Genomic DNA, 13,586 nt, shown 5'->3' with positions numbered 1-13,586 from the left:
AACGAGCAATTTATCACATTCATTTGTTGACAGTGATCATATTAATCATTAAGAAGACACAATAGTGACAATGAGATAAAATATGATTGTATTGAGTGAACGGATTTAACTAAAAGGAATCAAGGATATCATATAAGGGTAACACCAACACACATATAATGATGTCATTGGACAAAGCAGTTGGATGAATTGCTTTCGTAAAGAGTATACAATAAGGAGTTTTCAATCATGGTATTTCTTGTAGATTGACTCCATGCTTAAGTAACTGCGAATTATCGGAACGATGCTTCTAGACATAATTGCAACCACTAGAGCCTAATTGTATATGTCTGATTGGTCCCTTCGCTAGCTCAACAAAAGCTCGATCGGACTGCATTTGAATCAGAAGAAAATTCTATGACTTTGAGAAAATTTTAATTTAGTCAATTTATTCGATGTGGAATTAAATTAGGTGGACGTAAGAATTATTTAACTAGATAATTTGATTAAAGAATTTTCTTGAAAAATTAATTTAGAAATTTTAAGTGATTTTTGAAAAAAATTAATTTTGATCAAGTAAAATTAAATTAATCAAATTAATTAAAGTTAATATGATATTTTTAGAAGTTAATTTTCAAGTCAGACAATTGGCTTAATGGGTAATTGAACTTGAAAATCGGACCTGATATCGTAAATTGGGCCCCGGAGCCTAAAATCGAGACCAAGACCCAAAAATTGGTTGAGCTGGGCTCGGTATGTGAAACCGGGCTGATAATCCAACTGGTGGCTAGACCGGACCGATCAGGTTGTCATTGATTCGGACTGAATTGGCAGCAGCTGAATCAGCTCGGGGTGCCGTAAGGGTGTCACAGCTACATCACCAGATACGACGGTGCCGACGACTGTGACGACGTTGTCCCGGTGGCCGACAGCGGTTGGTCGTCGGTGATTGATCAATGGAAGAGTTACACTGCTACTGGAACTCTACTAGAGAATTTTATTTCAGATTAATTATTCCAAAAATAATATCATTTTAACAATTTAATATTAAAATTAATTTAGTACTTATCTTAATAGTATTTTATTAATTTAATATTAAAATGATTATCTTAATATTAAAGTGATTAAGTTTAATCATAATTGAACTCTCTAAACTCTCCGTATATAAAGAGAGCAGTGGGTCATTATTTACACATACTTGAATTCAAGAGAAAGTTGCAAGAGAGAAATTTTTTTGAAGATATTATTCTAGAAAATTTCTAGAGATATTTTTTATTGACAACTTGACCCAAAGGTTTAGAGAAATTATGAAATTACCTCACTGATAAATTTTGTGAAAAATTTTCTGATTCGAGGCGAGCCCACATTCGACAGATGTAAACTTGAGGATAGCGAAGAAGACTACTTGGTCGAAGCACTCATCCTAGATGAATAGAAAATGTACAATTTTGATTAAATGTTTATTACTTTAGATATCACAACCAATATCTTGTTTTGGAAAAATTTTAAAACTCTGGTTTTTCCCTAAATTTATTTTCTGTTGCATTTTCTAAACTCGTTTTTTCCAACAAAAGGATTAAATCAAAAATGTGAAATTTAATTGATATTAAATTTTATTAGTTAAATGAGACAAATGGTAAATTTGAAAACATTTATTTGGCAATTATACTATATTTAATTATAGTGGACGGTTGGATGCATGTTTAATTAACATGTGATTAAATAAATTAAAATTTTATATTATATCATGTTAAAACATTAAAAAAATGGTTGTCATCTTCACCATTTTTGTTATTTTCATCGTTTGAAGAAAGAAAGAATAAAAGGAAGCCATGGCTGAACCTTCCAAGTTTTTTCAGTCGTGCATGTAAGTGATTTTCGAATCGTTTTTTTTTTTATAAATTTTATGTTTTTGAGAACATTGTAACTAGGTCTAGCTAACACCTATCTCCGATTTTAGAACTGTTAAAGATTTTAGAACTGTTATGATAGATTTATAAGTTTGATAGTTAAATAGGACTATTTTGTAAAATGGTTTTAGTTGGTTTTAAAATTTATGGACTAAATTGATAAAATAAAAATTTAGCATTAAATTTTGAGAAATTTCAGTAATTATGGGCTGTTTATTTATAAGAGAGAATTGAATAGCTTGAATTTGATTTAATTGTGATAAATGTGGAAGTTTGGGATTAAGGACTAAATTGAACAAAGTGTAAAACTATAGAGAAATTGTGAAAATGTTAATTAAGTAGTCATATACATTAAATGGATTTTTATAATATAATTGGGACTGATAATTGAAATTAAAATTACTTGTATAAATCAAGAATCGGTAGATAATTGCGAAAATAGAAAATTGTTGACTAGTCTCCGATATTGTCATATTTGTTGTTTAGCCCTGTAAGTTCATAGCATTAATAAATAAATATATGTGATTATATATATTATGTTGATTTGTATTTAATTAAAATTGAGATATGGTTGAATATTTGACAATGCGTCTTAATTATTAATTGTTTATAAATAATTATAAAGTGAAAGTGTATTTATTTGGAAGTTGAGAAATGGATTGTAAAATACGAATTATATAATCTCGTAATGGATGTAATGGATATACAATATGTGTACGGATATTGTGGAAGTGCCTTTGATTTGTTAATGTGATGAGTTCAGTTAAAATGCATGTTTGAATATAGTAAACGATTATGATACGATTGGCATGCCAATAGGTTATATTGCATGTTGTACGGGATTAACTTGTGATGAGATGATGATTCCTGACTTGTTACTGTCCACTAAATATACTAGATTCCAGCATTTGTTGTGGACTACCGTGTTATATTTACATTGATTTTGGCGTGTTACCGGGGGTGGACGTAAAGCCTTTGGGCTTGACATTTGGTGCCTAGGTGTGTTTCTAGAGGGATATTAGCCTATGGGCTAGGCACTTGGTGCCAAGGTGTGTTCTCGGTTGGTTTGGCTCATATGAGCTTTCTGAAGTGTTTTGGGTGGATAACCGCGTATCAGTATCTATTTATACTATTCATCGGGCTGAAATTTTAGTTGTTAAATGACTTAAGGATGACATGTAACTAATATTTGATTATAATTTCTTGTGAAAGACTTGTACATGTGTTCATGGTTTCCGATATTATATCTTGACTTGATAATAGTTTATACTATATAAATGAGGTGAATAAATGACTCGTACTTACGAAACTCACCTGTTGAATGGTTGTGATTGACAAGGTTAATGTTAGCCATTGATTTTGTTAATTATAAAACTGTGATTATCGGTAAGTTATAATGTTTCAACCTCTGAACTTACTAAGCTCTATTGAAGCTTACTCGTGTTATTTTCCTGCTTCATTGTAGATAACATTCTACAGAATTGGGTGATTAGATCAACACAAATATCACACTATCCAAAGTTTTTTTAGGTAGATTTTGAAAACATTTATTTTTGGGATATGTGGCATGTAATAGGAGTATCTTATATATGTTTTAAGTACTACTACAAGTGATATGTTCTATATGTGTGATGAATGTATGCTTTTAGTTAATAATGTGCTTGATCATGGTTTGGTAAGAAAATCCAAATAAGGTGTGGAACTTGTCATGTAATAGGTGTGTTTGTATATGTTTGGATACTTATTTCATATGTTACATCTTAGCTTGGTGTAAAGTTGTTTGAACTTACTTATGTATGTTCCATTGTCTTTGGAATGTATATGTTATTGTAAATTTGTTTTGGCCATTTGGTATAAGTCTCACGGAGGTGCTTGAAAAATGGTAGAAATGAATGTGAATGGATTGGATGAAATGATAGTTTGGCATGTGTTTAATGTATGGACTTGTGAATTTTGAATGCAAATAAGTTTGGTATGAAATATGGTTTTGGTTTGATAATTGAATTGTGGTGTCAATGAAGGCTCATTGGTTAAGCACTTAAATTGTATGTTTTGGTATGGTTTAAGCTTGTTTGAATGTGTTTTGAAGATATATAAATGTTTGGTTTTGGTTTGGCTTGACACTTAAGAAATGGGTAATGTTTTGGCTTGTTTTAGATTTCATTTTAAGTGCACATAGCCTGGGGCATGGGCTATCACACGGCCGTGTGTCTTATTCATTTTAGGTGCAGGATTTTTCACACGGCATCAGCCAGTTACACGGAATGGCAACACGGGCTTGTGGTGCAACATTCCTAACCCATTTCCATCACCGGAACACGGTCATGGAGCATTACCAGAGTTTACAATTCAAATACAGCTAATTTATAACATTTACTATTTATTTCATAAATCAATCATATTCAATCATAATGTCCCTTATATAGGCCATCGAGGCCCAAATTATGCATTAGAAACAAGTTGGGACTAAACCAGGAACTCAGAGAATTTTTCACGAAATTTTAAAATTTTTCTTAGGTGCAAGAGACACACGCCCGTGCGGCTAGGTTGTGTGGCTCACATGGCCAAGTGACACGCCCGTAACCCAGGCCGTGTGGGCATTCGATGTGAGACACATGGCCGTGTCCCAGCCCGTGTCCATACCCGTGTAACTCTCTGACTTGGGTCACACGGCGAAGCCACACGCCCGTGTGCTAGGCCGTGTGAATAATTTAATTTTCAATAATTAGGTGCAAGGAACACACGACCAAACCACATGCCCATGTGCATGACCGTGTGTCACGCAAGGCTGAGACACACGCCCATGTCTCTGCCCGTGTGGACGAAAAATAAGCCATTTTCAAGGCCACTTTTCTCACCCAACTTGCCTTCCACCTACAACAACACTTAAGCACATTCACCAACCAATTCATAACCCTCAAATCAAGCCAAAACAGTTTTATGCATAATATATCATAACATTTATTCAAACATCTAACTTACCAAAGTGATCAAATACTTACTCAAGCATATATTATACCTAGTGCATCAATCCATTAAGTCCAAGCACACACATATAGTAAACAATACATAGTCTCATACTTATATACCTCAAATTATGCCATCATTAGCCATTCCAATGGCTAATTACAACCAAAACATTCCATCATTTGACCTAACTTAGCTTATACATGCCATTTTACCAAAGGTAATTTCACTAATTATACCAAAATGAGCTAAAGGATAGTGTGATCTTGCTCCAACCCACTTCCAACCTTTACGAGCTTCCGAGTACTATAAAACAGAGTAAGCATTTAATGCTTAATAAGTTTGTATAACGGAAAATTAACTTACCATTCATGTTCAGTAAGCATACAAAGTACATCGAAATCAATTTAATCAATAACCTAACACATATACATCATCAAGCAAGTTAGTCATGTATTTCAAATGCATTTCAAGTAACAGAGATAAACTCATCGTATAAACATTTCTATATATTTTTAGGTAAATACAATTATTAATTCATTTAGACCTTATCTTAACTTATATCAGAACTTTAACCGTTAAACCTTATGAAATATTGATGGACATCGGGTAGTACACATGAAGTGTATGAATCTGTAATTCGTCAATCATATTCAGGAGTGTTCGTAAGAACACTTAAATGGGAAGCACTCATTCAAGCCATATAACGAGAAGCTCATGTGAGCCATGTAACGGGAAGCTTATCCGGGTTGTATAACGGGAAGCTCATAAGAGCCATATTCAGGAAGCCCATGTGAGCCAATAATGGGTAGCTCCGAAGAGCCATTAATCAAGAAGCTCTAGTGAGCCATTAATCATGAAGCTCACAAAGAGCTTTTAATCAGGAAGCTCACGAAGAGCCATATAACGGGACACTCATAAGAGCTACAGTGTGTCCATAACACATGTAGGATCACAACCAATCGGGATGCTCCGAAGAGCTATTAACGGAAAGCTCGCAAGAACCATATAACAGGAAGCTCGAGAGGGCCAAATATCGGGATGCTCATGAGAGCTATTAATGGGACGCTCTTTCTAGCTGTGTTGTATCCACAACATATGCAATACTACAACCAATACGGGAAACTTGTATTCATCGATTTTCATTTATTCAAACGAGACTTAACATTTATCAGGCATTATCGGATATTTAATCAATTTCATATACATGGGAATTATATAATTCACATATATAACATTAAGTTAAACATATAAATGTACACAATTTAGTTACACGAACTTACCTCAACACTTGTTCGTATACGAGAATCTACTAATCAGATACATTTTGTTTTCTTGATCCAATTCCGTACTAGGTCTATCCGGATCTATACGAGTAAATTTAACTCAATTTAATACAATTAGTATTCAATTCAATCAAATTCATATTTTAGGCAAAAGTACCATTTTGTCCTATACTTTTAATTAATTTCAATTCCATCCCTATGCTCGGAAAATGAAATTCATGTAATTTAATTCTTATTTCAAGCCTAACCGAATTTTTCATATAACAATAACAGTCCATGTATTTCACAAAAATCATAAATTTTCCATGAATTTTACATCTTTTCAATTTAGTCCCTAAATCACAATTTCATGAAAATTTCATTTACAAAAATTGTTTATCTATCAACAACCTTTTAATCCATAAATTTCAAAATTTCAGCATACTCATCCATGGAAAAATTTTAATACTTTGATAGTTTTGAAAATTAATCCCCAAAATAGCTAAATTAGATTATTGCGATCTCGGAAATATAAAAATTACTAAAAACAGGACAAGAATGCTTACCCAATTAAGCATGCTTGAATTCCCTTCTCTTAGCTAGGGTTTCCATGAAAATAATTTGGGGAAGATGATGAAATAAGATGATATTTTGTCTTTTAATTAATTATCATCTTTTATTATTTCCACTTTCCAATTTAGTCCTTTTCTTTTCTTAAATTTCCATGGATGAATCATCATAACTATCTACTAAATTCTCTTAATGGTCTATTTGCCTTATAAGGACCTCAAATTTTGAATTTCACAACTATTTAATTCCTCTAGCTATTAGAATTCAACTTTTGCACTTTATACAATTTGGTCCTTTCTAACAATTAAACTTTAAATCGATAAGATTTTCTTAACAAAATTTTCATACGTCATTCCTATCATAATGTAGACCATGCAATAATATTAAAATGATTTTTCTTTTTGACTCGAATTTGTGGTCTCGAAACCACTATTTTGATTTCACTGAAAACGTGCTGTTACATGTGGGGTAGCCACATAGCCATGTTTGAGTCCACACGGGCTGGTCTCTTCCACACGGTTTGGCCACACGGTCGTGTGACCCTTATTTTCAAAATTTTCTAAATTTTTTCTATTTTATTTCAAATTAGCCCCTAATTATTTTCAAACTATTTTTAAGGCCCCGTAAACTCCATTTAAGTCCCGTAAATGTATTTATGCTATGAATGATATTTAGATTTGAATATTGGTTATTTAATTTAATAAACGAATGGTTAATGATGTTAATGGTTTCGATATGTGTCGTAATACTCTATAACCTTGATCCGATAATAGAGGCGGGTTAAGGGTGTTACACCAAAACTAAATAACAACACCATAATATTATTTTCCATTTTAATAATTGATGTGATCATTGAAATCACCAAAAATATCCTATCCCTAATAAATAATGAAAAAGAATAGTAAAAGGGAAGTAGGGTCAAATCTTCAAGGACTGGATTTGCACAATATCTTATTCCGTGAAATCTCAGGCAGAATCTTGCCCAAGAAAACCTGTATTCCTGAAAAAAAAAGAAGAAAATAACATAATTAAAGGTTTGGATCTGGAAACGAAAAATAAAATAAAAACTGAATTAAGAATATTGAATCGAAAATTCGAGAAATTAAAAATAGAGTTGAGAGAAAGGAAATTCTTATGGGAGATTCCAGCCTCCAGTTGTCTCGTTCCACCTTGGGTTCAATCCTCGGCTTTTAGATGATCCTTCCCAAACCGAATAAGCCAGTTATAGTGGAAGAGGACGCCTACGACCACCAGCTCCAAGGATTTAGACTTACGATTTAGTGGAACCTGACTCTAGCTTACAATCGCTTCTGTGGGACCGTCTTATGCTAGATCAACGCTTCTCAATGGTGAATCCCATGCCATTTTGTCTCTTGGGCTCGCCAAACTCTAACGCAGTAAGCTAACGAACCGACTGTGCAACCTTCCCAAAACATACAAAGTGGCCGCCTTTGCATACGTTGAAAAGCTTACTTCTTAAGGGACATAGACGGAAGCGTCAGCCCTGTAGTGCGGAGAAATGATGAATACTCGGCGACAAGGCTAAGTATGGACTCTAACCCTCAAGAACCCTTTTTGGGGAATATCGACAACCTTCGGCTAGATGGGTTTAATGGCTCATGGTTGTGGTGGAAAAGAAAATAAATAAAACAAAAATGGAAATTTTATTGAAAGGAAATATGAGAAGAACAAAAGCCTAGAATTTTGGGGAGATAGTGTTTACAGAAAAAGATGCATCTCTTTCGAGTCACTTCACCCCCTGTTTATAGTGTTAGGGGAGATAGTCTAATCCTACTTAAATTCCCAAAAGATAAATACATTTAATTGAAGATAAATAAAGATAAATAAAATAAAATCCTAAAATTAAATAATTCTTAATAATTATCTTAATTTTAATTATCCTAATATAATAAAAATAGAGTCTGATAGAATAAAATCTCTTCTTTTTGCATTTCAACCCTTGTGTCATCCATGCTTACACTTTTGGCACCAACTTTTCCTTGTGTCGCACATTGGCCCATTTTATCTCTAAATTCACACTTTTGTCCCTTAATTTAGTCCCTATGAGATAAAAGATCATAAATAGCTCAAATTAGTAGGATCATACTCAGAATAAATACATAATTAATACATAAAAATACGTTATTCTAGAGTGTTATCAACAACCCTAATACCAGCAGTCACGTAAGCTAGTTTTCCACTTCAACAACAACAACAATATCAGCTTATGCCAGCTATCACATAAGCTAGTATTTCACTTAAACAACAATATTACAAATAACAACATCAAACATCATGTTTTTCTCTCCCTCCTCATTGCTTCCTTCAATGTTTTAACTTGTTTCAAAACACCCAATACAAAATTCATGAATGGGCGTCAATGGTGGATCAAACCAGGTGAAAAAATGACATGAATTTTGAAATTCACTCCTATACTTCTTACACCTAAAAAACCTCTTACCTGGGTTGTCATTAGACTAAGAAGCCTTTAAATTGGCTGGGTTTCCACAATAGCACACTAGAGTCATGGTTGACATCTCTATTTATTCTCTTTTCCTTATTCTTATCTTATTCTCCTCCTCTTCTTCTACTGCCCAGCTAGGGTTCTTAAATGAGGCTGTTTAAATGATAGCAAACCCTCCATTTGGCTAATTAAATGACAGTAAGGAATTAGTTAAATGCCAAGTCACTTTTCCATTATGTCTGTAACGAAAAATGGTTAGTGGGACTGATTTGTTATTTTTTGAAAGTTAAACTAAATTGAAAGTTGAGTGACTGTTTTGTCATTGAAATAAAAGTTGAGTAACTGTTGGTGTACTTTACCCTATTTTTTATCATCATTATATATATTTTTCCATGTAAATTAGATGGACGAAAAATGTTGATGTGCTTTCTTAATTGTTTTTAGTTGCTGATTTTTGAAATTAATAAGATTACAATATTTTAAAATTTTTAGGTAAATTACATCATTAGTCACTAAACAATGGGTAAGTTTTCGTTTTGGTCACTTAACTAAAAAAGTTACGATTTGGCCACTGAACTATTCAAAAGTTCTCATTAAGTCACGAAATTATTCAAGAGTTTTTATTTAAGTCATCGAGTTGCTATGTTTTTTTCTTTTTAAAAAAATCTATTAGCGAGCTCCAAGTGATGATTTGTCGATCAATACAATGGATCAGTACTCATCGATGAGTAGAAGAACATACCTTAGATCCAAGTCAATCCGGCGATAAATGTCGAAATTAGAGAAAAAAGTTGTTTGGATTTTTCGTTCGCGTATTCGTGACGTCTAAAGTTTTTCATGAAAAAAACTGAACTATAAAAGAGAAGGGGAAAAAGAGCTTTCGATTGGTGCATATAGTACGAACAAAGAAAGCTATATGGCATTGATTTTAACAAGCCCAATAACTTAAATGAAAACTTTTGAATAGTTCAATGACCAAATTGTAACTTTTTTAAGTTAAGTGACCAAAATGAAAACTTATCCTAAACTTATCTAAATTTTTAAAAGAACCAATTTGTTAAATCTTGAAATTGAAAGGAACTAATGAAGAGCCTTTACCAATAAAATTACATACAAATATTTTTTTTTTGTTTAAAAGCAAAATTTACACTCAAACTAACTATATCAATTTTCTGATTAAGGTACTTAAATCTTTTAGATTAAATGTAGTACTTAAACTATCTGTTGACACCATTTTTTTTAATTCAAAAATGGGGTCGACTTGGGTTTTGAAAAATGAATCGGGAGTCGCCACCAATCCTTTTTTTATGAGGTGTGATTGGATCACCTTAAAATTGGTTGTTTTTAATAAACGGTTTGATTTTATTAAAACAACAAGTTTGGTCTCTGAAATTCGAAAAACGGGTTCGGAGTCTCATTACATACGAGGAAGGATTAGCACCCTCGATACGCCCAAAATTGGTACCTAGTTGATTACTTAATGTCTTAATGTCGAAAATTGAGAACTCTGGAGAATTTAAAAAAATACGATCCTTTGTTTTAAAAGACTTATATGAAACAAATTGATTGTCTAAAAACCCATATGATAAAATTTAAAAAGTATATCCAATTGTTCGAGTCAGATGAGGAAATCGCAGCCCAATACATTAGGGCACAATTTCTCAAAATTCTAAACATTGAATATTACTTTTATTATCTTTAAAATAAATCTTCATTTCGAGAAAACAACGTGTCATATCCAATGCGTTAGGACACAACGTGTTGAATTTCCGATGATGATCTTTTTATTATTTTTAAAAAAAAGTAATCTCGATTATTTAGGTTCGACGAAAAAATCGGAACCCAATACGTTAGGGCTCGATTCTTTCGAAGATCCCAAATACCGAGTATTACGTATATTTTTAAAATTTCCAATGGATGTAATGGAATAACAATAATAATGATGTAAGTAGAATGATACAAGCAAAACAAAGGATAAATAAATAAGAAGACATTCATTCTAAATAATGAAAATGTAAATAAAGAAATAATAATATAAATATATATAGGTGCGTACATATATATAAATAAATTATAAAAAAAAATACACATGTATACTTTAAGCTTATAAAATATAAGAGTATGTAAACATCTATTTGTATATATATATTTATAAAGCTAAAATAATAAGAAAAACTAATTAATATATTAACAATAGTAATGAATAAATAAAAGAAAAATGAAACTGATAATAATAAATAGTAATAATAATAATAATATTATTAAAATAATTAATTAAACAATAAAACTGCTAAAAAATGAATTAAATTGAAATAAAAACGGAAATACGGGTAAATTTGAAAATAAAAAAGGCGAAAAGGACTGAAATAAAACGCGCGTCAAAAGGAAGGGACTGATTGGGAAAATATTCCCAGCCTTCAAGCGCATCGTTTCATGCAGGACCAAAATGAAACAGGTATAAAAAATGGGGTCAAATTAAAAATAAATAAACAAGCGAAGGACTAAATCAAAACAAATTAATAATGAGGAGGGACCAAAGGCGCAAATAGCCCATTTCATGAAAACGCGCGGATCCCCTCTGGAGCGGGTCGGATCGCACGCGGGTCATAAGGGCTAAACGGCGTCGTTTCATTCCTGGTATAAATGTTAAAAAACCCTAAAAAATAGATTTAACCCCTCTTTAAAAACAAATTTCAGAGAGTTTTGGAGCCCTCTCTCTCAAATCCCCAAATCCGGCCATTAGGGCCTCTCCAGCTTCCGACGACGGCGAAGGGGAACTCCGACGTCTGGCTTGCGGGCCGATACAGGTAAGCCGTCCTTTTTCTCTTTTATCTATTAATAGTTTTTTTTTAAAACGATTTTAAAAAAAAATAAGCAAATAATCGACGAAAAACGAAGAACAAGAACAGTATTTTTATTTCTGATCTTTTTTTAAAAATCCCCCAACAGATCTAAAGATTGGTTTTTTAAAAACCGATTCTCCCCCTAAAAAAAACTGTCCCTTGGACTCAAAAGACCATGGAAGGAAGAGTGTTTCGTACTCTTCTCGGTCCGATTCCAACACCAGAGAAGACCTCCGGCGACAGGCTTTCGAAACCGGTAAGTACCTCCTTCCCTCTTTTTCTGTTTTTGTATAAAAGAAGAAATCAAACAAACAAAATAAAATAAAATAAAATAAATAACAACATAAGAACAGAGAAAAAGAAAATGGAGTCAACCTTTTTTTTGCTTTTATTTCAGTTGTTGTCGAAAATACAAAGATAGTGTTTTTTTGCCTTTATAACCTATCTATTTCTATTATTCTTTGCTGCTCTTTGCGTGCTTGCTCTGTTTTGTAGGTGTCAGAGAAGCTGGTGGAGCAGGTGGCCGAAGTAATGGTGATGGCAGAGGGTAGGTGACGGCGGCGGCGGAAGTTAGGAGGCAGGTGATGCAGTGCAATAGGGCTAGGGGGATTAGGGTTCTCTTTTTCTCTGATTTGGTGTTAGGCTGCTGTAGGGTTTAATTGGGTATTGGGCTAGGTTTTGGGATTTGGGTTTATAGTGGTTTTGGGCCAGGCAAAAGAATGGGCTTGTACACTATCAATTATTTTATTTTACTCATAACACAAAAACAACTAATACGAACATGATATTTTATATTTTTGGGTAAAATAAAATAAAATAAATATTTTAAGTACCACTTTTAATAAAAAATTAAATACCTAATTAAATTAAATTTAAATTTATATATTTTTATAATGTTTTATAAATAATATCAAAGTGTTACGTAAATGAACCTATTAAAATAAATTATATCGAAATGAATTATATTAATTTTAAAATAATTATCTTTAAGTTTAAAACCATTTAAACTAGATCCAGCCCATTGTTTCCATCCCAAGATGCACGTGGTTTTATAAAAAGGAATATATTTCAGTTTCATCCTTTACACTTTGCATTTATGCGCTTTAGTCCTTAATTCATATTTTTATTTTATTCAATTACAATCACTCATTCCCCAAATTTGTTGATATGCGTACTCATGATGTACACAATACACTAATGAATCGAATTATTTGTTACACAACATTACAGAGGTATAACCTTCAAACATTCTACACCTTTCACCAATTTACTTATAATTACAATAATAATAAAATTATTCTTTCTTTGTCACTTATCAGAGATTTTTATTATCATTGACATATATTTTTTATCACTTAAAATAAATAGACAAAAATGTTGAGGTGCTTTATTAATTTTCTTTAATTGCTCGATTTCAAAATTAATAAAACTAAATTGCTTCACAAAATTTTAGAAGAACCAATTTGTTAGGTATTGAAATTGAAAGGAACCAAAGAAGGATTTTACGAATAAAATTATATATATTTTGGCTTAATTCCAAAATTAACACTTAAACTATATCAATTTTCTCATTTAGGTACTTAAAATT

The sequence above is a fragment of the Gossypium raimondii genome, chromosome 13 (genome assembly GCF_025698545.1).
Source record: "Gossypium raimondii isolate GPD5lz chromosome 13, ASM2569854v1, whole genome shotgun sequence".
In the NCBI taxonomy this organism is placed as follows: Eukaryota; Viridiplantae; Streptophyta; class Magnoliopsida; order Malvales; family Malvaceae; genus Gossypium; species Gossypium raimondii.
Note: the sequence above shows the minus strand (reverse complement) of the source record.